Source organism: Brachyhypopomus gauderio, chromosome 1 (genome assembly GCF_052324685.1).
Source record: "Brachyhypopomus gauderio isolate BG-103 chromosome 1, BGAUD_0.2, whole genome shotgun sequence".
NCBI lineage: Eukaryota > Metazoa > Chordata > Actinopteri > Gymnotiformes > Hypopomidae > Brachyhypopomus > Brachyhypopomus gauderio.
In genome coordinates, this window is record NC_135211.1 from 47,322,884 (window position 1) to 47,349,765 (window position 26,882).

General features: G+C 46.1%; 1 long non-coding RNA gene across 2 annotated transcripts in view; it reads left to right on the forward strand.

The window, feature by feature from the left end:
• Positions 1 to 26,882, forward strand: part of LOC143522847 (uncharacterized) — a 234,288-nt gene that overhangs the window by 114,836 nt on the left and 92,570 nt on the right. For both annotated transcript variants that reach the window (XR_013133152.1, XR_013133147.1), the window contains exons 5-6: positions 17,267 to 17,340; positions 20,777 to 20,861. This is a non-coding gene — a long non-coding RNA (uncharacterized LOC143522847). The remainder of the gene's footprint in view (positions 1 to 17,266; positions 17,341 to 20,776; positions 20,862 to 26,882) is intronic.

Genomic DNA, 26,882 nt, shown 5'->3' on the forward strand with positions numbered 1-26,882 from the left:
TGTGGGTCTGTGTGTGTGTGGTCGGTCTGTGTGTGTGGGTCTGTGTGTGTGGGTCTGTGTGTGTGCTCAGTCTGTGAAGTGGGTCTGTGTGTGTGGTAAGTCTGTGAGGTGGGTCTGTGTGTGTGGTCGGTCTGTGTGTGTGTGGTCAGTCTGTGAAGTGGGTCTGTGCGTGTGGTAAGTCTGTGAGGTGGGTCTGTGTGTGTGTGGTCGGTCTGTGTGTGTGGGTCTGTGTGTGTGCTCAGTCTGTGAAGTGGGTCTGTGCGTGTGGTAAGTCTGTGAGGTGGGTCTGTGTGCGTGGGTCTGTGTGTGTGCTCAGTCTGTGAAGTGGGTCTGTGTGTGTGGTAAGTCTGTGAGGTGGGTCTGTGTGTGTGTGGTCGGTCTGTGTGTGTGGGTCTGTGTGTGTGCTCAGTCTGTGAAGTGGGTCTGTGTGTGTGCTCAGTCTGTGAAGTGGGTCTGTGCGTGTGGTAAGTCTGTGAGGTGGGTCTGTGTGTGTGTGGTCGGTCTGTGTGTGTGGGTCTGTGTGTGTGCTCAGTCTGTGAAGTGGGTCTGTGCATGTGGTAAGTCTGTGAGGTGGGTCTGTGTGTGTGTGGTTGGTCTGTATGTGTGTGGTCAGTCTGTGAAGTGGGTCTGTGCGTGTGGTCAGTCTGTGAAGTGGGTCTGTGTGAGGAGGGTCTTGGCAATGATTAGTAACACTGGAGAGGAACAAAGAGCAAGACAAGCCTTATTTCTTTATTTCTTTTTCTTCTTTCTTGAGGTTGTGGAGTTTTGGGGAAAGACTCCTGGGAGGATGGTGCCTTGTCTCGTGCCAGACACACTGATCTCATAGTTCATTCAGGTGTCCTGACGAGTCATATGATCAGAAACCTTTGAATTAAAGTCTGAAACACTGGTCAGGGCATCGAACTCCTATATCCATACTCATCTCCTCTACTCTCTCTCTCTCTCTCTCCTCCATCTCCCCTACTCTCACTCTCTCTCTCTTTCTCTCCTCCATCTCCCCTACTCTCTCTCTCTCTCTCACTCTCTCTCTCTCTCTCTCCTCCATCTCCCCTACTCTCTCTCTCTCTTTCCTCCATCTCCCCTCCTCTCTCTCTCTCTCTCTCTCTCTCCATCTCCCCTGCTCTCTCTCTCTCTCTCTCTCTCTCTCCTCTATCTCCCCTACTCTCTCTCTCTCTTTCTCTCCTCCATCTCCCCTACTCTCTCTCTCTCCTCCATCTCCCCTACTCTCTCTCTCTCTTTCTCTCCTCCATCTCCCCTACTCTCTCTCTCTCTTTCTCTCCTCCATCTCCCCCTACTCTCTCTCTCTCCTCCATCTCCCCTACTCTCTCTCTCCTCCATCTACTCTCTCTCTCCTCCATCTCCTCTACTCACTCTCTCCTCCATCTCCACTACTCTCTCTCTATCTATATCTCTCTCTCTATCTCTCCATAGTGCTGTAGTTATGCTTTTGATTTACTAGCTGCATTTATCAAATCTAACATTTTTACTCTGCAGACGCTGTAAATCTGTAAATCTGTTGTACGTGAGGCAAAACACATAAAATGCCAGTGCTGCACGTGCACACACACACACACACACACACACACACACACACACACACACATACATGTACGCACACACAGCTATGTTTTAAACATTGCTTTATTGGTTTAGCAGCCCACACCAGAAGCCGCTTCACGTACTGTAAGTGTCCCGCAGACAAACAGTGCATCTCTCACATGATGACTGTCCGCTGCTTGTTAAGCTTCTATTGTCCTCTTCCTTTGCACATTTGAATTGCAAATCTGGAAAGTTCAGTTTGAAATGTGCACATACATCAGATTCTGCTCTCCCTGTCCCCTATTAACTAATTGGATGCATTGCTGAAAAGAGGACCTGTAAGACAATGAATGTCATTGCACCCAGGGAGAGAGAGAGAGAGAGAGAGAGAGAGAGAGAGAGAGAGAGAGAGAGAGAGAGAGAGAGAGAGGGGCGAGAGAGAGAGAGAGAGAGGGCGAGAGAGAGGGTGAGTGAGGGAGAGAGAGAGAGAGAGAGAGAGAGGGCGAGAGAGAGAGAGAGAGAGAGAGAGAGAGAGAGAGAGAGGGCGAGAGAGAGAGAGAGAGAGAGAGAGAGAGAGAGAGAGAGAGGCGAGAGAGAGAGAGAGAGAGAGAGAGAGAGAGAGAGAGAGAGAGGGGCGAGAGAGAGAGAGAGAGAGAGGCGAGAGAGAGAGAGAGAGAGAGAGAGAGGGCGAGAGAGAGAGAGAGAGAGAGAGAGAGGGCGAGAGAGAGAGAGAGAGAAATAATCGCACTCAGAATTTTGTAAAAGTATTCTGCACGTTCACAGGAAGACAACAAATAATGCCTGTAGAGCTGAATTAGGCCAATTCCCACTATTACTCAAAATTCAAAAAGGAGTATCAAATATTGGCTACATGTAAAAAACAGTGACTCCCACTCCTACCACTACAAAGCCCTGCAATGCCAAGAGCTGAGCAGAGAGGAGTCCCTCACACAGCTGGTCCTGACACTAACCAACACTAACACTGTTCCACATCAGGACCAGACTGGAATACAATCAATCAGGCCAAACCAAATTATAACACTTCAAAAACAAAAACTACATCACCCATTGGAACGCACAAACACAAGCACAAAACAAAAATGCAGTGCTATCTGGCCCTAAAAACGACAGTACACTGTAGCAGACTACCTGCTTACAGTGACTGATACTAAACACAGAACCACGTTGACAAAGTACAGACTTAGTGAACATAGCCTGGCCATCGAGACCCGGCCCGATACAAGAAATCATGGGCTGCCCAGAGAGCAGAGACTCTGCCAACAGTGTAAAAGTGTAACTATAGAGACAGAGCTGCACTTTCCTCACTGAATGTGATTCTTTTTCAACAAATACGTCTTATGTACTTCACAAAATTTGAGCTGATTCACCCCAACTTTAAGTCCCTATCTAATAATGACAAACTCCCCATCCTCCTGGGAGAAAAGAAAGAAAGCAGCACTTTAGCGGGGAGATATGTATCTACCTTACATAACATGAGGGACAGTGAGTAGCACACACACAACACACACACACGTACAAACACACACATACACACACAAACGCACACACACATACCCTGTTTGTAAACACACTGATTTATGTTGATCTATTTTTTTTTTTCTCCTCTACATTTGTTATTTATTTGCTTTCCTTTCTTTTCACTTCTTCAACTTTAAATTCATGTTCAAGTTCATCATAATTAGAATTGTTCATATTTTTTCAATGAGTTATTCATGTTGAATGATAACACTGCTTTGGCAATACTATAACTGAATATGGTCATGCCAATAAAGCTTATTGAATTGAATTGAATTGAGAGAGAGAGAGAGAGAGAGAGGAGAGAGAGGGAGAGAGAGAGAGAGAGAGAGAGAGAGAGAGAGGAGAGAGAGAGAGAGAGAGAGAGAGAGAGAGAATGGCTGTATTGTAGAGCAGAACTGCCGGGGAGATTTGCAGTGTTCTGTTCCATTGTCTCAGTGATGATGAAGCCTCCACTCAGGTGGCCAGGCTGAGCTGAGCTGTCCTCCTGGTCCATGTGGGTATCTCCCTCTGCCCCGCGTGTCTCCACGCTGTGGTGTGAGCCAGCTCCTCCTCTCCAAGTGCTCCGGCGTGCTGGCCCAGCCGTGGTAACCTTTTGCCGTGGTAACCTTCGCCACGTCACCTTCCAGGCCCACTGTGATGACATTTCCTTCCTGAGCGTCACGTGACTTCATTAGCGCCCGCTCGGAAGCTGGCCATAACCGACGGCAGCATGCTGTCCGTTCGGGTTTGATCCACCAGAACTGGAGCCTGTGCGGTTCTGGAATCTGGAACCTTTGACATCATTGATGAAATCACGGCGAATCACGAGCGAATCACGACACAGCACGTGCAAAAGTACGTGAACAGGGCCGACACCAAATATGGTGTAGGACGGGCTGTATGGATGCTAAATGAAGTCGGTTGGTGATATGCTGCCTCTTAATCGTGACCATGGTACCGGTCGGTTTGGAGTGCGACACGATGATCTGCTGTAATGTAACTTGGTGATGTGATGTTTGGCGTGATGGACTGAGCTGAGGGAGTGCAGTGGTGTTGACTGTGCCTTCATGCAGGCTTATGTAAAGGTGCGGTGCTGAAGAGCTGTTTTTAGACGGCCAGGTCTCAGAGTCCATGTTGTGGGAGATGGATATTTTTAGCTAAGCTGGATAGCAGAAGAAGCGAGAGTCCCTGTGGAGTGGAGAGAGACTATGTGTAAATAAACTGTGTGTGTGAGTGTGTGTGTGTGTGTGTGTGTGTGTGTGTGTGTGTGTGTGTGTGTGTGTGTGTGTGTGTGTGTGTGTGTGTGTGTGTGTGTGTGTGTGTGTGCGTACGCATGGAGAGAGAATTCTTGCTCGTTGAGAGCAGCTGAAAAGGATTACTGTTATTTATACACGCATTCTTTGATAATTTCACACTGAATCCATTTGAAAGTGACGCTTCTAAATCTGCAAGTTAGTGATCATTGCAGTGAATCCTTGGCAATTGTGTCTCCTTTCTGGGTCCTGGATTGAGCGATGCGTGCCCTCTGTGCTGCTGTAGGCCGGCTATGTCCACGAGCTCTACAATGAAATACTTAATGTCAGCTGTGAACGCACCTATCAGAGGCACTGACACACGAGTCCTCTCATGGCAACACTCCAGCTTTCCTTTGTTTTCTATGGGACTGGAGTCTGTGGGTTTAACCACCGCTGCAGTTGGGTTTGACAGTTTGCAGACCTGAATGTCTGCCAGTAGCAGTTTGGTGCACCACACACACAGACAGAACTTGCATTTCAACATGACCTTCTGTCCTACGGCCATCTATCAAGAGTACTTCATTTCAGCTTATTCTGTTTGATAAACAAAAAAAATGTCCTCAAGGAGAAGCTCTCTGTGTGTGTGTGTGTGTGTGTGTGTGTGTGTGTGTGTGTGTGTGTGTGTGTGTGTGTGTTAGTTAAATGTATAAATTATTGACTATACACACTTGAAGATGAAGCCCTTGATGATTGTCATGAGCAATGAGCTAGTATAAGCTCACGACTACTGAGGCACTACAAACACACTTCTTCCCAAAGAGGCGTATTGCATCTCCACAGCTGTGGGGAGTTGGCCTGCTGGGGACACCGTAGGTGTTGCTGCAGTTTTGGGGTGTAAATAATGTGTATGATGTGTTTAGAATAAAGGCATAACAGGTGACCAGTGAAATGAAACGCGTTCGGTTTGAAGCTTAGGAGAATGAGGGGGGTTAAGCAGACAGTCTAAACACAGGAAAACACGCTAATCACAGTAAAACAGTCTAAACACAGGAAAACACGCTAATCACAGTAAAACAGTCTAAACACAGGAAAACACGCTAATCACAGTAAAACAGTCTAAACATTGCTAATGAAACCTAAAGCTGTATTGCACTAAATTGCATTAACACAGCATCAATTGCAAAAATGTAATTGTACTCGTCATGTATATTCCATCCTAAGGAATCTTTGCGTCTGTGTCCACGGTCTCTTGTTGCATTACCTTTCTCTGAAAAAGTGGCTGTCCATGAAAATGAGTAATGACCCACTTTCACAGCAGATTATTACCCAGGTCTACCTCTCCCCTCTCACAGTAGATTATTACCCAGGTCTACCTCTCCCCTCTCACAGTAGATTATTAACCAGGTCTACCTCTCCCCTCTCACAGCAGATTATTAACCAGGTCTACCTCTCCCCCCTCACAGTAGATTATTAACCAGGTCTACCTCTCCCCCCTCACAGTAGATTATTAACCAGATCTACATCTCCCCTCTCACAGTAGATTATTTAACAGGTCTACCTCTCCCCTCTCACAGCAGATTATTAACCAGGTCTACCTCTCCCCTCTCACAGTAGATTATTCACCAGGTCTACCTCTCCCCCCTCACAGCAGATTATTAACCAGGTCTACCTCTCCCCTCTCACAGTAGATTATTACCCAGGTCTGCATCTCCCCCTTCACAGCAGATTATTAACCAGGTCTACCTATCCCCTCTCACATCCGATTATTAACCAGGTCTACCTCTTCCCCCTCACAGCAGATTATTAACCAGGTCTACCTCTCCCCTCTCACAGCAGATTATTAACCAGGTCTACCTCTCCCCTCTCACATCAGATAATTAACCAAGTCTACCTCTCCCCCCTCACAGCAGATTATTAACCAGGTCTACCTCTCCCCCCTCACAGCAGATTATTAACCAGGTCTACCTCTCCCCTCTCACAGCAGATTATTAACCAGGTCTACCTCTCCCCTCTCACAGTAGATTATTAACCAGGTCTACCTCTCCCCTCTCACAGTAGATTATTCACCAGGTCTACCTCTCCCCTCTCACAGTAGATTATTCACCAGGTCTACCTCTCCCCCCTCACAGCAGATTATTAACCAGGTCTACCTCTCCCCTCTCACAGTAGATTATTAACCAGGTCTACCTCTCCCCTCTCACAGCAGATTATTAACCAGGTCTACATCTCCCCTCTCACAGTAGATTATTTAACAGGTCTACCTCTCCCCTCTCACAGCAGATTATTAACCAGGTCTACCTCTCCCCTCTCACAGTAGATTATTCACCAGGTCTACCTCTCCCCTCTCACAGTAGATTATTCACCAGGTCTACCTCTCCCCCCTCACAGCAGATTATTAACCAGGTCTACCTCTCCCCTCTCACAGTAGATTATTAACCAGGTCTACCTCTCCCCTCTCACAGCAGATTATTAACCAGGTCTACCTCTCCCCCCTCACAGCAGATTATTAACCAGGTCTACCTCTCCCCTCTCACAGCAGATTATTAACCAGGTCTACCTCTCCCCCCTCACAGCAGATTATTAACCAGGTCTACCTCTCCCCTCTCACAGCAGATTATTAACCAGGTCTACATCTCCCCTCTCACAGTAGATTATTTAACAGGTCTACCTCTCCCCTCTCACAGCAGATTATTAACCAGGTCTACCTCTCCCCTCTCACAGTAGATTATTCACCAGGTCTACCTCTCCCCCCTCACAGCAGATTATTAACCAGGTCTACCTCTCCCCTCTCACAGTAGATTATTACCCAGGTCTGCATCTCCCCCTTCACAGCAGATTATTAACCAGGTCTACCTATCCCCTCTCACATCCGATTATTAACCAGGTCTACCTCTTCCCCCTCACAGCAGATTATTAACCAGGTCTACCTCTCCCCTCTCACAGCAGATTATTAACCAGGTCTACCTCTCCCCTCTCACATCAGATAATTAACCAAGTCTACCTCTCCCCCCTCACAGCAGATTATTAACCAGGTCTACCTCTCCCCCCTCACAGCAGATTATTAACCAGGTCTACCTCTCCCCTCTCACAGCAGATTATTAACCAGGTCTACCTCTCCCCTCTCACAGTAGATTATTAACCAGGTCTACCTCTCCCCTCTCACAGTAGATTATTCACCAGGTCTACCTCTCCCCTCTCACAGTAGATTATTCACCAGGTCTACCTCTCCCCCCTCACAGCAGATTATTAACCAGGTCTACCTCTCCCCTCTCACAGTAGATTATTAACCAGGTCTACCTCTCCCCTCTCACAGCAGATTATTAACCAGGTCTACATCTCCCCTCTCACAGTAGATTATTTAACAGGTCTACCTCTCCCCTCTCACAGCAGATTATTAACCAGGTCTACCTCTCCCCTCTCACAGTAGATTATTCACCAGGTCTACCTCTCCCCTCTCACAGTAGATTATTCACCAGGTCTACCTCTCCCCCCTCACAGCAGATTATTAACCAGGTCTACCTCTCCCCTCTCACAGTAGATTATTAACCAGGTCTACCTCTCCCCTCTCACAGCAGATTATTAACCAGGTCTACCTCTCCCCTCTCACATCAGATTATTAACCAGGTCTACCTCTCCCCTCTCACAGCAGATTATTAACCAGGTCTACCTCTCCCCCCTCACAGCAGATTATTAACCAGGTCTACCTCTCCCCTCTCACAGCAGATTATTAACCAGGTCTACCTCTCCCCTCTCACAGCAGATTATTAACCAGGTCTACCTCTCCCCTCTCACAGCAGATTATTAACCAGGTCTACCTCTCCCCTCTCACAGTAGATTATTCACCAGGTCTACCTCTCCCCTCTCACAGTAGATTATTCACCAGGTCTACCTCTCCCCTCTCACAGTAGATTATTTACCAGGTCTACCTCTTCCCTCTCACAGTAGATTATTAACCAGGTCTACCTCTCCCCCCTCAGTAGATTATTAACCAGGTCTACCTCTCCCCTCTCACAGTAGATTATTTACCAGGTCTACCTCTTCCCTCTCACAGCAGATTATTAACCAGGTCTACCTCTCCCCTCTCACAGCAGATTATTAACCAGGTCTACCTCTCCCCCCTCACAGCAGATAATTAACCAGGTCTACCTCTCCCCTCTCACACCAGATTATTAACCAGGTCTACCTCTCCCCCCTCACAGTAGATTATTAACCAGATCTACCTCTCCCCTCTCACAGTAGATTATTAACCAGGTCTACCTCTCCCCTCTCACAGTAGATTATTAACCAGGTCTACCTCTTCCCTCTCACAGCAGATTATTAACCAGGTCTACCTCTCCCCTCTCACAGCAGATTATTAACCAGGTCTACCACTCCCCTCTCACAGTAGATTATTAACCAGGTCTACCTCTCCCCCCTCACAGTAGATTATTTACCAGGTCTACCTCTCCCCTCTCACAGTAGATTATTTACCAGGTCTACCTCTTCCCTCTCACAGTAGATTATTAACCAGGTCTACCTCTCCCCCCTCACAGTAGATTATTAACCAGGTCTACCTCTCCCCTCTCACAGTAGATTATTTACCAGGTCTACCTCTCTCCTCTCACAGCAGATTATTAACCAGGTCTACCTCTCCCCTCTCACAGCAGATTATTAACCAGGTCTACCTCTCCCCCCTCACAGCAGATAATTAACCAGGTCTACCTCTCCCCTCTCACAGCAGATTATTAACCAGGTCTACCTCTCCCCCCTCACAGTAGATTATTAACCAGGTCTACCTCTCCCCTCTCACAGTAGATTATTAACCAGGTCTACCTCTCCCCTCTCACAGTAGATTATTAACCAGGTCTACCTCTCCCCTCTCACAGTAGATTATTACCCAGGTCTACCTCTCCCCTCTCACAGTAGATTATTACCCAGGTCTACCTCTCCCCTCTCACAGTAGATTATTAACCAGGTCTACCTCTCCCCTCTCACAGCAGATTATTAACCAGGTCTACCTCTCCCCCCTCACAGTAGATTATTAACCAGGTCTACCTCTCCCCTCTCACAGTAGATTATTAACCAGGTCTACCTCTCCCCTCTCACAGTAGATTATTACCCAGGTCTACCTCTCCCCTCTCACAGTAGATTATTACCCAGGTCTACCTCTCCCCTCTCACAGTAGATTATTAACCAGGTCTACCTCTCCCCTCTCACAGCAGATTATTAACCAGGTCTACCTCTCCCCCCTCACAGTAGATTATTAACCAGGTCTACCTCTCCCCTCTCAGAGTAGATTATTAACCAGGTCTACCTCTCCCCTCTCACAGTAGATTATTACCCAGGTCTACCTCTCCCCTCTCACAGTAGATTATTACCCAGGTCTACCTCTCAGCAGATATAATGTGGAGGAGAACGGGAGGAGGGAGGGAGGGGCAGTGTGGAGGGAGGGAGGGAGGGAGGAGGGGGAGTGTGGAGGCCGTTGGGGGGCAGTGTGGATGGAGTGAGGGATGGAGGGAGTGGGGAGGGAGGGATGGAGGGAGGGAGGGAGGGAGGGAGTGGGGATGGAGGGATGGAGGGAGGGATGGATGGAGGGATGGAGGGAGAGGGAGTGGGGATGGAGGGAGGGGGAGTGGGGATGGAGGGAGGGATGGAGGGAGATCCTTTTGCCTTTCAGAAGTTTGGTCATCTCTTAATGACTTCTTACTCTCCTTTTCTATGAGGCGGAGTTGGGCCTTAATGAAGGGGCGGAGCTTGGAGAGAAAATAAGTTGGGAGTCCATATTTAAAGTCTGACTGACAACCCAAGGAGATGTAAAATAGAAAAAATCTAAAACGTTATTCAAACTGCATTTGAATAAAACCAAAATAGGAGGAAATTGGATTGCCACCTCCGCTCACCCCCAAAAGCACAATCGTAGCTCAGTATGCCTGTGTGTGTGTAGCAGCCCGTCTGTGAAGGTGGTGTGTGAAGGAGGTAACACTGCAGCTCCAGGGACAGACCGATGGAGGCCTGACAGACCTGACACAAGCACTTGCCCCGTGCTGCTGAGGTCTGCACTGGGACATGCGTTCTTCTGAAATGGGAGGAATTCAAAAACATTACATACACCTTCCTATATGTGGGGTATTTACATGGACTTTAAAATGAGGATTTGGGCTTTTGTAGTTCTAAGGCTGCCTTTTATGCGTGTGTGTGTGTGTGTGTGTGTGTGTGTGTGTGTGTGTTGTCCTCAGAGGGACGTGTTGTAGTAGCCACAAACAGACCCTCACTCTCCACGCGTTTCACTGTTTTCATTCCAAATTGGACCCCACTTGTGGACAGCAGGAAAGTGAAAACCACTTAGGGAAGTATCCCACAATGCCCCATTATAGCGTAGCCGGAGGGGACAGTGACCGGGGGCACGGCACGGTGTGACACCACACGGCCCCTTCGCAACTCCACCATCACCTCATCGCCAAATCAGCTTCAGTGAACATCTACATGATGCTTGTTTGTATTTATTTGTTCAATAATAGGGGGAGCAGGCGAAACAGCTGAACAGGTGTGCCAGGTGCAGTCAGAATAAGAAGGTTCTCAACAGTGCCCCCTACTGGATGGCTGGTGATGGTGCATGTTTGTCAGTGGTCGTTTGAGATCAGCTGTGCTGTTTCAGTTTATAAATCACAGCTGCCTGTCCCATCTTGCCAGGGGTATAGACAGGTTCTCTTTGAGGACATATGAAGTTCTCCTCGCCCCTGTTGACCTCTTTGGGTCCATTACATGTCTAGACTAGGATCTCTGAAGCTGCTTTGTGACACTGTAAAAAGCACCGTACAGGTAAAATTGACTTGACCTAGACTCACGCAGCAAGAGTGGCTGTGGAGATATTTAAACAGCGTCCTACTTCTGTGGCGATAAAGCCGTCCGTTTGGTAAGGAATATTTCAGAAAGGCACCAGAAGCAGAGAGCCTATAGCAAAATGCATCAGCATGTCAAAATGGAATATTTAATCATAACATAAACAATTCTGACATGCTTTGAAGTGGACCTTCTTTCTCTGACTCTCATTTACACACAGACATGCACAAATAAATACTCTGGTGCTCTATTTATATGCTATGTGTGGTTTTTTTTTAAGTTTCACTCTCTCTCTCTATGGGATGGTTGCTAGGCTGCGTGCTATCTCTGCTTTGGGCTCCTTGTTGTGTTCTATGAGGCTCTCCATAAGACATTTTTCTTTCCAAGAAAACACCTGGTTCAAAAAGAAATATTTTCATTCCAGGGGGAAGGTTTGGAGAAATAAAAAGCATTTAGAATCTTGGTCATTAACTTTATAACTTCATTACTAATGTCATATTTTGAGCAGATGGCCTGAGGATAGAGCCCATATAAGAAAACACTAATAGCTGAATGCAGACATGACCAGCTGTAAGGCCAACCCATGTTTTAAGAACATCCCCATCCCCACAACAAGGTCTCACCTACACTATCTACCGTTAGCAGGCTCTTTACTTTACATAAATATTAATGACCGAATACTTCCTGTTCACCCGAGACGCACTTCAACTTCAGTGTGAATTTATATGTACTAATGTAACTTATGTAATTATACAAGGCACAAGATTACATGTATTGTCCTGGAGTACATTTGGGGAAATAGCATGTAGAATTCATGTGGACTGATAAACTCTCCTGTGTCTTTTGTGTGTGTGTCACACACAAAAAAAAAATCACATTTTTATATATATGTAAAAAAAAATCTACAATCTTTTGTACCCATATGTTTCCAGAAGGGGAAATAAAGCTAGAACGTCTTAACCTAGAACGTCTTAATTGTTGCGCCTAGTTGCCCCGGGTGCTACTACAACACAATAATTCTACATCTTAAGACATATCAGCTTCATCTGCTGGTTACTTTGTGTTTCTGGACTGGTTTGGAAGGTTTAGGCCTTGGCGAGGGTGTCCATCACACAGCCAGACAGGTGTATCTGTCGCAGGTGTAAAGGCTGCTGCATTTTAAATGGGGCCTGTCCATCTTCTTCACCCCATTTCTTTATCATGCTGATGCAATCTGGCAGACCTGGCCTGTAACAGCTCAGATGGAGCCAACTTTAAAATCTACAAAATCCTACAAATCCCATGATTCAATAGATGGGGCTCTAACGTCGTCTTGATCAGAACAGGCAACTCTCATTTTTAATAACTCTTTACTTAATGTCTACAGTGAAAATAGACTTCAAATCCCAGGATTCATTTAGGAAAATATTGAAATATATATGTAAATGGAGGTATGCATATGGGCAAGGAGGGTGGGGTTTTATGTTTGTGTTTGTTTAACGCCGAGCTGCTTCTCGTGCAAGCGTACGTCCCCTTCGTGACATTACGTCTGTGTTTATATCTGGGTCACCGGTGGTGTCACGCATAACTAGATCAATAGCATCGTCTAGTGGTGAATATGGGAACTGCAATGCACTCCAACCTCTGATTGCTCTTTCGCTCTTTCTCCTCCTTTCTCATGCTTCATTTCATCTCCTATTTATCTCATTCCTGTGCTGCTCTCTCAGGCCACGCCCTTTCTTTTCTCTCCAATTTGCTCTGCGAGGATTTCTTTCTGACTCCATGGCTAATCTCTTTTCAGTCGGTTTCTTTCCTCTCTTCCCAACATTCATTCTCTCTCTCTCTCTCTCTCTCCCCCTCTTTCTCTCTACCTCCCTCCCTCCCTCTCTCTCTACCTTCTTTCTCTCTTTCGCTCTCTCTCTGAGATTTATGACTATTGCTCCGTTCTCCGCCCCCTGCCGTCTAGCCTACTTAAGCGCAGCAAGGAGTCACTCCCAGAGCCCCCAGATTAATCCAGATACAGCAGAAGTGTGTGTGTGTGTGTGTGTGTGTGTGTGTGTGTGTGTTCCCCTACGTTGGGAGGGGGATACTGCATTTGCATGACCTAAAAACGCCCTTCATTTCTCTCCACCTCATATCACACACACACACACACACACACACACACACAGATTTATTCCTCGACAAAAGGCATTATATAATAAATCTCAGATACTGTATGCATTATTTTATTCAGGCTGGTTGATCTGTTGACCCGAAAAAACCTCTAGGGCTGTGTGTTTGTGTTTGTGTGTGTTTGTGTGTGTGTGTGTGTGTGTGTGTGTGTGTGTGTGTGTGTGTGTGTGTGTGTGATAGAGAGAGATATGAATATAGTGTATGGAATTAATTCATAGCTGCGTCTTGCATGAAGATGTAGTGGGGGGGGGGGGGGGGGGTTAGACAGCAAAGATGGATGGATGGACGGATTGATTGACCGATGGATGATAGTGAGATGGAGGATAGTGCTGAGCTAGCCCGTGTATAGAGCTCAGGGCCACGTAGTGTAGGGCAGGAAATAGTTTTATAATATATGATCAATGCTATCGTTTTCAGAAGGGCGCGTGCAGGAATGGAGGCGCATGAAGGTAGAGTTTCTTAAAAGGCCTTTAGCCAGACACCGCGTCTTCCTTTATTAGATTTACCCTCTCTTAATGCCCCCCCCCCCCTTTCTCCGCACCCCATCTCAGCTTTCATCTTACTCTTTCGCGTTCACCACGATTCTTCTATCGGTTTCAATCACTTATCTGAACTTAACACCCACCTTCCATCTCTCCATCTCTCGCTCTCGTTCTTCGCGCGTGACATTTAAACGATAAGCATCGGGCTTGTACTCCGGATCACCGTATCTACCGGTACCGCTCCTCTTGGACTGAACGCACCCGGGGGTTGGCGCAGTCAGCCGAACCACTTCTCATGTCACAACCCGTCCTCGAAGAACCCGGCCCACTCAGACACATCACTCTAGACCCGGACAGGAGAGACCAACGTGCTGTGGGCCACGAGTCCAGCAGTTTCTCCAGACGATCTGCAGTGAGCCCGTATAACATCACGTTATAGCAGCTCTCCCCCGCGCACCGGAGCTCATCCACACCTGTTTGGCGTTTAATCACGGTGCTCCTTTGAAAGTACTTAATTGCTCGGAGTTGTGCACGTACGCCGCCGAGAAGACGCGTCTTGTTAATAATCAACCATAACCTAGTTGCGTTGACATTTAAAAGTCCTGCACGTTCACCGTTATAGGCTGCAGCTCTGTTATCGTGACAGTAGCGCGGTGTGTTCGTTTCACAGCGAGATGGCTCCACGTTTAAGGTCACGCATGGTTCTCAGCTCAGTGCAAATGTTCATTTGTCGCAGTTCCTACGAATGCGGGTGAACACAAGCCGCTTATTGTATTTATATCTTTATTTCATGGACCTAGCAACGTCCATTGGTGTTCTCTGCCGTGCCCGAGCCAGAACAGTCCTAATTATCCTCGTGTTTTCAGAACACGGCGCGGTCCCGGTCCAAACATGCGTGAGACGTGCAGGCGTCTCACCGCGACGGAGATGGAGACCTCCTTCTTTTCCTTCGCGCTGGGCTCACGCGCGGAGGGGCAAACGCGCGAGCGCTGCGCTGCGCTGCGCTGCGCTGTCAGACTGCGCGCGCCGCTTTGACAGAATGGTGTCGGATGAGCTCGTGATGAGTGCGCGTTGCGCGCGCGCGCGGCGGAACACACCTGCTGTGAAAGCAGTGCGTTGTGAAACAGCTCTAATCTCCACTCCCAGTTAAAGTTTAAACCGCACCATGACGCAAGGCGAGTTTAAATTTAAAACCACAGCGCGTGGTCAAGAGCTGTGAACTTGCAGAACTTAATTGTAGAGCAGGTACATGGGTTTCCAGACCTTTTAACGCTCAGGTGAGAAACCATGCAGTTAGGCTGACTAATGGCCGTCCTGTGGCAACTTTAGTGTATTTTAAGTCACGATGGTCATGAACTGTTCACATGTGAGTTTTGCAGGGGCCCAAAGGAGCTTTTGTTGTGTTAGGCCTAACCACTTTTTCATGGAGCTAAGGAGCTTTTTCACTCAAAGCTCATTGGTCATTACAGCCCACCCATCTTCCCTTGCAAGTTCTGAAAATCTGTCCATTCTCTCTCATTCTGCCAATCAGGCATGGCTACATGTACTGCAGCATTGCCAAAGCATTCATTAATAAATTATTAATCATCATAATGAACGAATTCAATATCATTGATTAAAACTAAAACTGACAATGCTGAACATATTGCACAGAAGCAGAAGACACAGCGTATGGTGATTATTGGCTGTGTGTTGTTGGTATTCTTCAAGTCCGTGTGCAGCCGCTGCTGCGTCTCCAGCCTCCCTCTCTCTGCCCTTGGCTTGCTCAGCCTGCCGTGTCCTGGGCCTCCCTGGGAGCCTTCCAGTTGTCCCTCATAGATTAGTACAGTGGAGTTGACTATGATTGACACTGCCTCTATAGGACAGAGAAAACGAGGGGGAGGGAGAGAGAGGGGGGTGGGGTGCTAAATGAAGGAATGATTGAGTTTTTAGTGCAGTAGTAACTGAAGTAGAAAATAGAATTAGAGTTGAGAGTCAGATGGCAGTGGGCCAGATCTTCAGTGTCTATCAGCTAACCCAGACGATGACAAAGGCAGGTCAATAATTCATAGATAATTCATAGTGGTAACAGATGTGATGGCAGTCTGGCCATGTGACCCTCATCTGGTCGAACTCTATTTCCCACTACAGGACTTGGCACACAGACGTTTCTGTTAGCATTTCTTGTTAAGACACGTTTCCAACCATGAGTGCTACGTCTGTACGTATTGTGCTGTTTCTTCATTGTTCTTTTTCTTTATGACCACTTCTGGAGAAGACGCAGCGATTTTAATGTGAGCACATTTGAAATGATTAGCTACACGCTAGCTCGTTTGCTAACTCGCTCGTCTTCCCGAGTGTATTGCCAAGCCACTGGAGCTAACTGAGTGGAAGTCTAATGGCTATGGACAGGAGTACATTAGCATAGCTTCTTAGGTGTCCGGGACCGTGTTTCCTGTAAATCATTACGCTAATTATGCAAGCTAATTAATGCGTGTGCTGAGTGGGCAGGGCTAGAATGCCAGCACTCTACACTGGCACTCGGAACGAATGCGGCCAATTTTGGAGTGCACTACAAGAAAGAGAAGAACCCTTTTGATCATGTGGGTAAACAGCTACTTGTGCATAATTAGCTGGTGTTTGGTAAATAAAGAGACAGGGCTTCGGAGCACAGCGGAGATGCTACCGAGACTTGGGGTTCCTCATTATGTGTTCGTTTTTATTTCTTCAGAGAATAGCACAGTGTGTCTCATAGAGAAATCGGAGAAAGAAACAAATATGCTCCATTATCTTTAGTCTAACATTATTATGTGTGTGTGTGTGTGTTTATGTGTGCGTGTGTAGGTGTCTGTGTGTGTATGCGCGTGCGTGCATATATAAATAAATATGCATACATGCATGTCTCATTGGAAGCACTTGGCCCATGCTCTTTCATTGATTGGTTTGTTTTGATGGTGTATGAAAGTGCTATCTCTTTATCCTCTGCTCTTTCTCTGCCATTGATTGCTTTGGCCTGAGAGTGAGAGTAGTTTGAGTAAGAGCTTGTTTTGAACACACTGTCATTGATTACTCAGGTCTGGCCTTGTGGGGAGTGAGAGGGTTGGCACAGTTATGTTCAATCAATCAGCAAATCAATTAGCTGTCCTGTGGGTTGAGTGCAAACCGAGATGGCAAATTAACACCTTTTATCCCAATAGACCTGAATGTCAATGCCAGCTACCACAATGTGTCCAAGCATGACGGTCAAAATAATCGAGTGTATATGGCACCATGTGACACACTGATTTATTAGGAGTGCTGCAAAGTATTTGTAAAACTGTAAAATACTATTAAGTATTTTGTGATGTATACACATATGCGTGTGTGTGTGTGTGTGTGTGTGTGTGTGTGTGTGTGTGAACTGGTTTCATTCTGTACTGGAAGCTGATGCCAAGCCTGTCTTTCACTTGCATGCCCTTGGTATTGACTGATAAAGTGAAAAGGTGCTCAGGTCTGACTCTCTCTCTCTCTCTCTCTTTCTCTCTCTCTCTCTCCTTCCAGGGAAATTTGGAGGAGTTTTATTCTTTTGTTCATCTGGTTTGGGGCAGCTTCAACGTCCTGTCGTCCTTACACTGGTAAGATTAAACATCCAATGAGAATGCTGCTGTAAATGTCAGGAAAACACACCACCTCTTAATCTCACCACATTACCTCAAAATGTCACAGACGCAGAGGCCTTTACTGTAAATGTTACTTCGTGTTGATGTTACAGTAAGAATCAGCGGCCCCCCGTCCACACACATCAGTTCACCACGGCAGCCCAAACAATCCTGGCTTAGACACAATCTTCAAAGGTCTTTATCGCTATGTTCAACTGAACAGCTGATAGACAAACAAAAGCACACACACACTGTCTCCATTATCTGTTCTAAGAGGAATCTACCCAGAAGGTGTTCCTGACCTGCTGGTAGCTAATGGAAGCTTGCTGTGCCCCTCAATATGTTGTCAAAGTCACCTTTATGGTTCCACGCGGCATGTGTAAATGATCTGTGAAATGCTCTGCAAGACGCACATCTTCCGCTGACTGTACTCACAAGAATAAATATGTTATAGAACTGATATGTAGGTTTCACACTCCATTTAAAATAGCTCCTTAACATACATGGCACTTAATATTAAAAACATTTATATAGTATTAGACCTGTCAAAAGTTGTGTTTGAAAAGGGCCATAATCACATGAAAATTGTATTATAATAACCAACACTTGGACTCATGATTATGATTTTTACCAGTGTTGTATAAAGTATTAGAGACCCATACTTGAGTAAAAGTACAAGTACTCTATCAAAAAATTGACTTGAGTAGACGTTGAAGTGTTCTTTAAAAACTTTACTTAAGTAGAAGTACAGAAGTATTCAGCATTTTTTGTACTTAAGTATTGCAAGTAGTTTATTCTAAAATGTATTACTCAAGTACTGAAAGTAAAAAGTACAAGTATTGTGTTTTGAATTAATTAAAGAATTGTTTTTATATATCACTTACAAATCAAAGATGTCAAAGACCACAAATACAAGTGCTCTGTATGTACAAACAAGTAGCAACTTAAAAAACTGGGCTGAACACTTCGTACACAAAAAACAGATAACTTATGTCCCACTACGTCGTATGTTTGGTGCAGAAGTAAGTTAAGTTAAGTGAATACTGCAGCACGTCATGAACATAATTAGGTTAGTTAGCCAAGATATCTAACCTAACTAGCGCTTACTGACTGCTAAAGCTGGTGTGTCTTCTGTGCGTTATATTTATAACTTACATTGATGTGTTTTTTACAGTTCGAAGGTGAATTTTTGAAGGCCAATATTTCACACTCTTTAGGGAGACAGAGATGGCACTTCATCCTATAGGAATTTACTTTCACTCCAGCAAACGCAAACACTGTCTCTAGGTAGGGCCAGGGTGGTCTCCTTCCTCACTCTCACCACCATGATCACTCGATGTTGAAGGTGTGGAAGGTGCCAATATATGTACATTAAAACGCCAACAAGCTTAATATGCAGCACTTATGCTGCTCTTCTGCCGTTACCAGTGCATGAATTCCACCTTCTAACTTCGCACGCACAAAAATCGAGAGGTGCACGACCTCACGACGCGACCGCCCGCGTGGCCAACGCGCATGGGCGAGCCACCGCGATTGCGTCATTTTTGCCGGACACTTGCGCAGTCACGACGTGTCAAGTGAACCTAGATTACGAAGCTCAAGTGTCGAGTGAAGGCAGCAGCAGAGTAAACGAGACGCGACCGGAGCATGCGCAGTTTTCTCATAAGACAGCCTGATCGCTTGACCCGGTGACAGCACCAGCTAACATGTTTATAATTGTAACGAGTAACTATACAGCACGTAAAAAATGTATCGGAGTAAAAGTATTAAACTGATGGAAAATATGTAGTGAAGTAAAAGTGGAAGTAGGAGAAAAAAAATAATACTCCAGTAAAGTACAGATACAGCATTTTAGTACTTAAGTACAGTAGTGAAGTAGTTCTACTTCGTTACTATACAACTCTGATTTTTACACACTTTCTGCATGAGTCTATCAGAAGTCTGTCACTGAAAGTGGACAAACTTGCTTTGTTCAGTACCAGGCATTTCTATTGAATATTCACACTATAATGATGTGAAATACTCACATATATATTCCCCTGTGTTTGAAAGAACCCCCTATAAACAGATGAGAGGTGTTTAACTAACCAACACATTTCACAGAGGGGTTTGTCAGATATAGAATGAATTTAATGAATTTATGCTAAAATAATGCAAAATCTATGCTAATGTACGCATATGAATCTTAATGAGCCGATGAGTGATTTCTTCCTGTTTATTAATGGCATTGATTTATATTGTGCGTTGAAGTTTCTCTATGATGCTGATATATTTTAAAAGATAAATGCAGATCAGTGACATCACATCAGGTTGATTTCAGGATAAATCTAACTGTGCACTTAAGCATATTGATCATTGATCAGCGTGCATTTCAGTTTGTCATGGACGTGGGGTCCAGCGGATAAAACCACGGATGCCCCTGAGCAGACCTATATTACACAGCTTCATTACCAGACGGCTTCGTTATTAGACCGCTTCAGCTCCTCCCTGGTTTCAGCTGGAAGCCTGTGACGGCGCTTCCAGTGAGGCCCTCGGCCTCTTCGCACCCACACTCATCCTCACTGTGCTGCTGTTCTCTACATCTGTGTAATCAATGAACAGTGAGACTGCTCTCTCTCTCTCTCTCTCTCTCTCTTTCTCGCTCGCCCTGTGTGGAGAACAGGACAGTAGGGTGTAATTGCCTTCGATTTGTCCCCTGGGCACCACCCTCTTCCCCCTGTCCCAGCTGGTGTCCTGCAGGTCTGCTGATGTCTGTCTGGTCTCCATTCAGTGCTCCAGCTCTCTGCCTCTGCCTGTGCTGTCTGGCCAGCTATACACCCTGCTTACACCTTGTTCTCTGCCTGCCCCGAGGCCCATGGGGACACACGTCTGTGCGTGTGTGTGTGTGTGTGTGTGTGTGTGTGTGTGTGTGTGTGTGTGTGTGTGTGTGTGTGTGTGTGTGTGTGTGTGCGTGTGTGTGTGTGTGTCCTGAAGCAGCAGTGCACTGCTCTGCAAAGCCCATTCTGTGTTGGAGGCAGGAGTTGTGTGTGGCTCCGGGGAGATTAGTAGACTAACCTGGGACACTGCTGCACAACTGTGGGCTGTGGCACAGAGAGGATTCTGGGAAGGGAGTGAATAAACCAACTTGAGCAAGCAGCCCAGGGCAATGGTTCTGATTTGGGGTGAGGCCTCATCATGTTTCAATTAATTGGACCTCGTATGGTAAAAAAAAAAAAAAAAGGCCACAACTGATCCCAGGTCAGTGCATTTGGCCTGTCTAGGAGAGAGAGGGGTTTTAAATGAATGGACAACAATAAAACATGGGGCTTCAAAGGAATATTCATATTTTTGTGATATCTTTTATCCCCCCCCCTTAATCTAATCTGTCTGTCTTTCTCCCTCCCTCCCTCCATCTCATTACCGTTCTCTGCAGGTGTGTCTGTGACAATCACACCCTGTTTGGGCTTGTTGATCATTTGAGTATCATGACCACTGCCTGACTCTCCGCTCTGCTCTGGGTGAGTAAACACGTCGTCTGTAATGCGTTTTCGGTGAACACAGACCTCCCAGATAAAGACTATCTCCCATCAGCCGCTAGTGTTTATCTTCCCACAGCTGAAATTCGGGCTCGCCCCTCAAACGTTATCTGCTCATTTCATCACCTGTCAGACATTTATTGGAAACATTCATAAAATTTCGCCCCTTTAATAAAAAATGGTCAGAGAGTTTTATGGCCGCCATGGTCTCTTACAGTGGCAAAACATATCCAGATCCATAACTTCAGATGGTAACTTCTGGAAACCACTGGTCTCTGTACTACTCTGCTGTCAAGGAATGATGTTAGGTTCTTGGTGGTGATATAGTATCTTGATACAGTTTCTTGTTGATTCTTTTTGATCCTCAATATTTTATTTTGGAAAAAGGTTATGTGGGGGAAAAAATGTGTATCCTAAAAACCTTAACGTGAAAAAGGTCCAGGTAAAATAAACCACAAACGGCTCATTTTCGCACGCGTGTCACTGACCACTACATAAAGAATGATCCCAAAATATGAAATATGATACACTCCAGCGTTTTCTTCTCTTATGATCTTAAAGTAGCTCAAGTTCGACAAGTAATGAGCGTCGGAGGTGCTTCGAGTTTTAGATTTTTTGGAAGGAGCGATAAAGACGTTGCCGCTGGGTAAATACCAAACACATCCATATTAAATGGTCCTTTAGACGACGAACGGCGGCGATTATCAAGCTGTTTTGTTTTTGTGTGAGGAGCTCGTCTCTCCCAGACTCCTCACTCCCATTTCAAGGTCCATTTGACTCCGAATGTGCTCGTGTGTTTCTCATCCGTAAAAATATCGACACCGCTGCGCCACCTCAGACAAATCTCCGTTACGGCCGAGCACGGCTCATTAGGTCCAATCGTAATTAAACTAATTATCTATTCTAATTCAGCAGACAGGGGGAGAGGGGAGAGATATAGCTTTATATAATCCCTTTTTGATTGAGCATTTCTGCAACACTATGCATTGTCGTTTTTATCGCAGCTTGTCCGACGCGGCCCAGTAATCAGACACACTCTTGATAAGTCCACGTGGGCCACACCGCAACACACACCGCATCTGATGCTTTTTACCACTTTCTCGCGTTTTTCAAAATGAATAAAAGATGTTTGGCAGCAGAAGGCGAACGTATTATTGATGCAGGAGGAGGGAGCGGCCGTGTGCCGCCTTGACGTTCATTAGCGCCAGTTTTCTGCATCCGAGTTTTCGGCACGTCTTTTACACACCGCCCGTGTGTGTGGAGTGTTGGTCTGAACGGGCTAACGTAGAGCGACGGTACTGAGCCGGTGATCCAGAACTCTCACCCATCAAATGACGGCAGCGTCTGACCTTCGGGTGCGCGTGCCTCCGCCATTCATCACGCGCTCAGCACAGACGCCGGGACGCTTGTTGCCCGATCACATCATTCGCTCCACTCGCATGTCTCGCTGTGCGGGCGTTTAATTAGCGCACGGTTGGCGTCGATTTGGTACTCTTGTACTTACGCAGTAGGCGAGAGAGAGAGAGAGAGAGAGAGAGAGAGAGAGAGAGAGAGGAGAGAGAGAGAGAGAGAGAGAGAGAGAGAGAGAGAGAGAGAGAGAGAGAGAGAGAGAGAGAGAGAGAGAGAGAGAGAGAGAGAGAGAGAGAGAGAGAGAGAGAGAGAGAGAGAGAGAGAGAGAGAGAGAGAGAGAGAGAGAGAGAGAGAGAGATGTACTCTTGTACTTACGCAGTAGGCCTGAGAGAGAGAGACTGAGACTGTAGTGAACTGGTGAGTGGAATGCAGTGGCCTTTTGAAACGTAGCTGCAAACAAATCATTAAAACCGTGAGTTCATGGGAATAACCGTGAAGCAGGAGCCTCTGAACTTCACGACTTAATGTAGAACAACATCTTTGTGATTCAGATTTAAATGTCTTAGATCACATGGTGATTTACCATTCCAAGCACAAATGTCACCTTAATACATTTTAAACCATACCTCTAATGTCCTTACAGGCTTATTATGTATTAAAGGCCTCTTACACCAAGGTCAAAGGTTACCCAAGGTCATGCCCATGTAGCCTTGGCATCTCTGACAGCAAGGTAATCTTCTGACAAGACGCTCTGAGTCACCTAAGCCTTCGTCACATCCTCTTCCTCCCCACACCTCAGGGATAAACCCTCTCCCAGCGCCGTCATAGTGGACACGTCTCGCTTGTTAAGTCCTGCTTTCTGGGCAGATGTGCTCGAGTGGTTAGTGGCTGGTTTGTGCTTCTGACGGAGCAGACGGGTGGGAGAGGAAGCTGTCAGCAGGAAGTCAGGTGTCAGCAGGCGGGCTGGTGTTTGCTGAGGCAGTGGGTGCTATCAGTGTGTGCTGACTGACTCTGGCTGGGATGGGCCCGGTTGATGGGCCCGGTGATGGGCCTGGTTCCGTGTCCTTCTCTGTGAAGGCATCAGGACTGCAGTGTCCTCCACACTCCGCTGCTGTCAGCCCAGCCCAACACAGTGAGTTCCAGAACCAGCCCAACACGGCGAGCTTCAGAACCAGCTCATTTTAGCTACTGGAACGCTTCTTCCAAACCCCTCACGCGCCTGACGCTGTGTGAAGATACAAAGGCACACACACACACACACACACACACACACACACACAAACATCCAACGCCTGCTAAAGACCAGACACGGTAGACAGCATCTGTCCCCGTTATAATTAAAACTTTTTAAAACTATGATGTCATTTCCCCAGAACCTATTTTTCTTGGTATTATTTATAGAGCTGGAACACTGCTCGGGCCTCCTGTGGTGAAAGCGAGCTTTTTTAAAAGATCCCATCCCGCGCACGCAAACACTTCACGCACAAAAACCTTTCAGAAGGCCCGCATTCACCTGACGAGCTCCTAACAGGAGAAAAGAGAGACGTCTGAAGAGCTTGCAACTACCTTAAACTCCCATTACCTCTGAACATGGTCTTTTACATACCTGTCTACCAGCAAGGCAAACAATTGATTTAAACGCCCCAAACCCCAAGGGGTGCAAGGCAGAGCTTCTCCCAAGAATGATGACTGCTGCTAGCGATCCTGAAACAGTTAAATGAATCTCACTGAGGGTGACGGTTTAACCACGGTGCTGTCAGACTAAATAAATATCTTTTCCAGTATAAACCTCAGCGCTGGAGTGCGGCAGACGCACGTGATGATCTGCCACGTGACCCTTGATGCCTGGTCTTGCCCCCCCCCCCCCCCCCCCCCCAACCCCCCCAACCCCAACAGCCAGTGTTCACACGACCGACACAAAGCTGGTGTCTCGTATGTCATGGCTGATTGGGTAAGAAAATACATCAGTGGCATGTGCAGTTGAGAACAGCTGCGAGCATGCTGAGCCTGTCTGTTCCTCCACGCTCAACACACTTTATGCTTTGGGGACATTTTTACTTTATTAATGTTACTATACAGAGGAAAGTGATGTGAGCTTGGTAACGTACCACACAGCTGCACATTAGAATGGGCTGCAGATCCAGGTCTTATAATTGTTTAAATGTTTGTCTATGTCCCTTATGTGTAATTTATGTGTTTAGTGCATGTGGTTGGTGCTCCTGATTAAATGAAGGACCTCCTTGGACCACCAAGGGTGTTTGAGCTTAATTAAGCTTCAGTTGCTAATTTTCCTTTGTCAGATGATAAACCCATAGTGTGAGATTTAACCCCTCCCCCTTTACTAATTCTACTGTTTCCATGCCGATATGCCACCAGCCTTTGCTGTGTAGCAAACGTTAATTTGCGAGCAGCATATGGATAAAGCCTTGCGAAGCTGGATACAACATTGCTAATTGCAACGTTTTGATGGCGCTTCTGGCCGGTCTATGAATTTTAAACTGCGACCATGTCCGTCCGGGGCCCTCTGTGCGCTACTGGTCCGTAACACACCTCTGCCACACCATTACCTGCTTACCTCATGTCCCGAATGGACATGCACTGAGAGCATCAAACCACAGACAGCAGCTAGATGATGTCTAGTTTCAGTGTTGAATAACACGGTTTGGAAAAAGGTCCACTAGGACATGTCATATATATATTAGTGCTGTCAATTCCAGGTGCCGCGATTAAAAGTCCTCACCAGGATTTTGCTCAGGCTTCCTGGATTGTGTTGATTCCACTAATTTTACCTGGATTGCTAATTAGAAAATCTAGCAAGCTTGAGCAAAATCCTGGTGAGGACTTTTAATCGCGGCACCTGAAATTGACAGCACTAATATATATATATATATATATATATATATATATATATATATATATATATATATATATATATATATACATATATACATATCCAGAACCAGAACTGAATGCTACCTACAGGTTGGGACCTAGAAACAATGACGACTACAGTGGAGGAACAGTGCTATCTAACACTAGGGGGCGGCAGAGGAAGCATAAAGTTCATACCACAGGGCGGTTAGGGAGCTTAGTTAGACATTGAGGAACAACTGCAGAGTGCAGTGATAATGGGGAACGTCCGTGGTTAGGACATCAGTTATGTGCGTAATACACGCTGCACGTTTTCTTTATGTGAATATTCTCTGCTTCTCCGTTTTATCTGTGGTTTTGCCTTTGTCCACGAGGTGGCAGTATTGACCTTTAAAAAAAAAACTTTATCCGACGTCTTTTCGCAGTTTTGAAATTTTGTTTATTACTTTTCCATTTTTACGTTCAGCATCTTCTCTAAACATTATTTTCATACACACTTAAAAACTTGTAAATGCGTCCCCCAAGATATTAACTGTGTTCCCTATCTTAATTTATTGTCCAGTTTAGGTATTATTACATTATTGCTGATTACTTTTAAGGTAGAAATGGGACAATGTATACACACACACACACACACACACACACACACACACACACACACACACACACACACACACACACACACACACACACAGAAAGAGAGAGATACATGCATATACAAACATCATGGCATTTCAAGCCTCACTGCCTACAGCAGATGCACTGAAGCAGTTGATACTCAGTCCATGTTCCATGAGCACCTGTTTCTCCAGGTTTTCCATCTTGCCTCCACACTGGAGTCAGCTGTGATGATGGCCCAAAGTCAATCCGTTGAACTAACTGCTCTTAACATCATGAACATGTTTTGCATTTGAGGGGCAGGATTGAGGATCTGGGGTTTTAGTGGCAGTAACTGCATTAACACACCAGATCAGGTGTGTTATGCTATACACACACACACACACACACACACACACACACACACACACACACACACACACACACACACACACACACACACACACACACACCAGGAACCACTCCATCGTTAGAAATTGATTTAATACTGATTTCAATAGTTATACCATACTATCTGCCAGTAGATGGCAGTGTAGCATCTTACTCTCTTGCTCGCTCTCTCTCTCTCTCTCTCTCTCTCTCTCTCTCGCTCTCGCTCTCGCTCTCTCTCTCTCTCTCTCTCTCTCTCTCTCTCTCTCTCTCTCTCTCTCTCTCTAGTCACCCAAACTCATTTGTGCCCTTGTATGCACATGGACTTTCATTTGTTCATTTCTCTTTCTGATGTTTGAAGGGTGATATCTTTGTATCTGTGTCAACACATAAACATGTAAACATGTACACTCTCTCACACATACACACACACACACAAACACACACACACACACACGCACACACACACAGGGAGCATTTCTTGAGTTGTGATTTGCGTTAGGGAAAAGCAACTTCCACTGTAAATCACAACTCAAGTGTGTCTGTGTGTGTGTGTGTGTGTGTGTGTGTGAGAGAGAGAGAGAGATGGAGAAAGAGAAGAGAATGCTTGTTCCCGCCCATGTTATGACTGACTGTCACCTGTGTGAGGCCTGTCGCGTTTAACCACATTCCAGGGTGGGGGACCCCCCCCCCCTTCACCTGTCCTGTTCTCAGTTCCCCCGAGCTCTTTCCAGCTGTCCTCTGCATCATGGCTCCCCGTGGGTGTGCTGTGCCTCTGGGGCGTGCGGGAGGAGG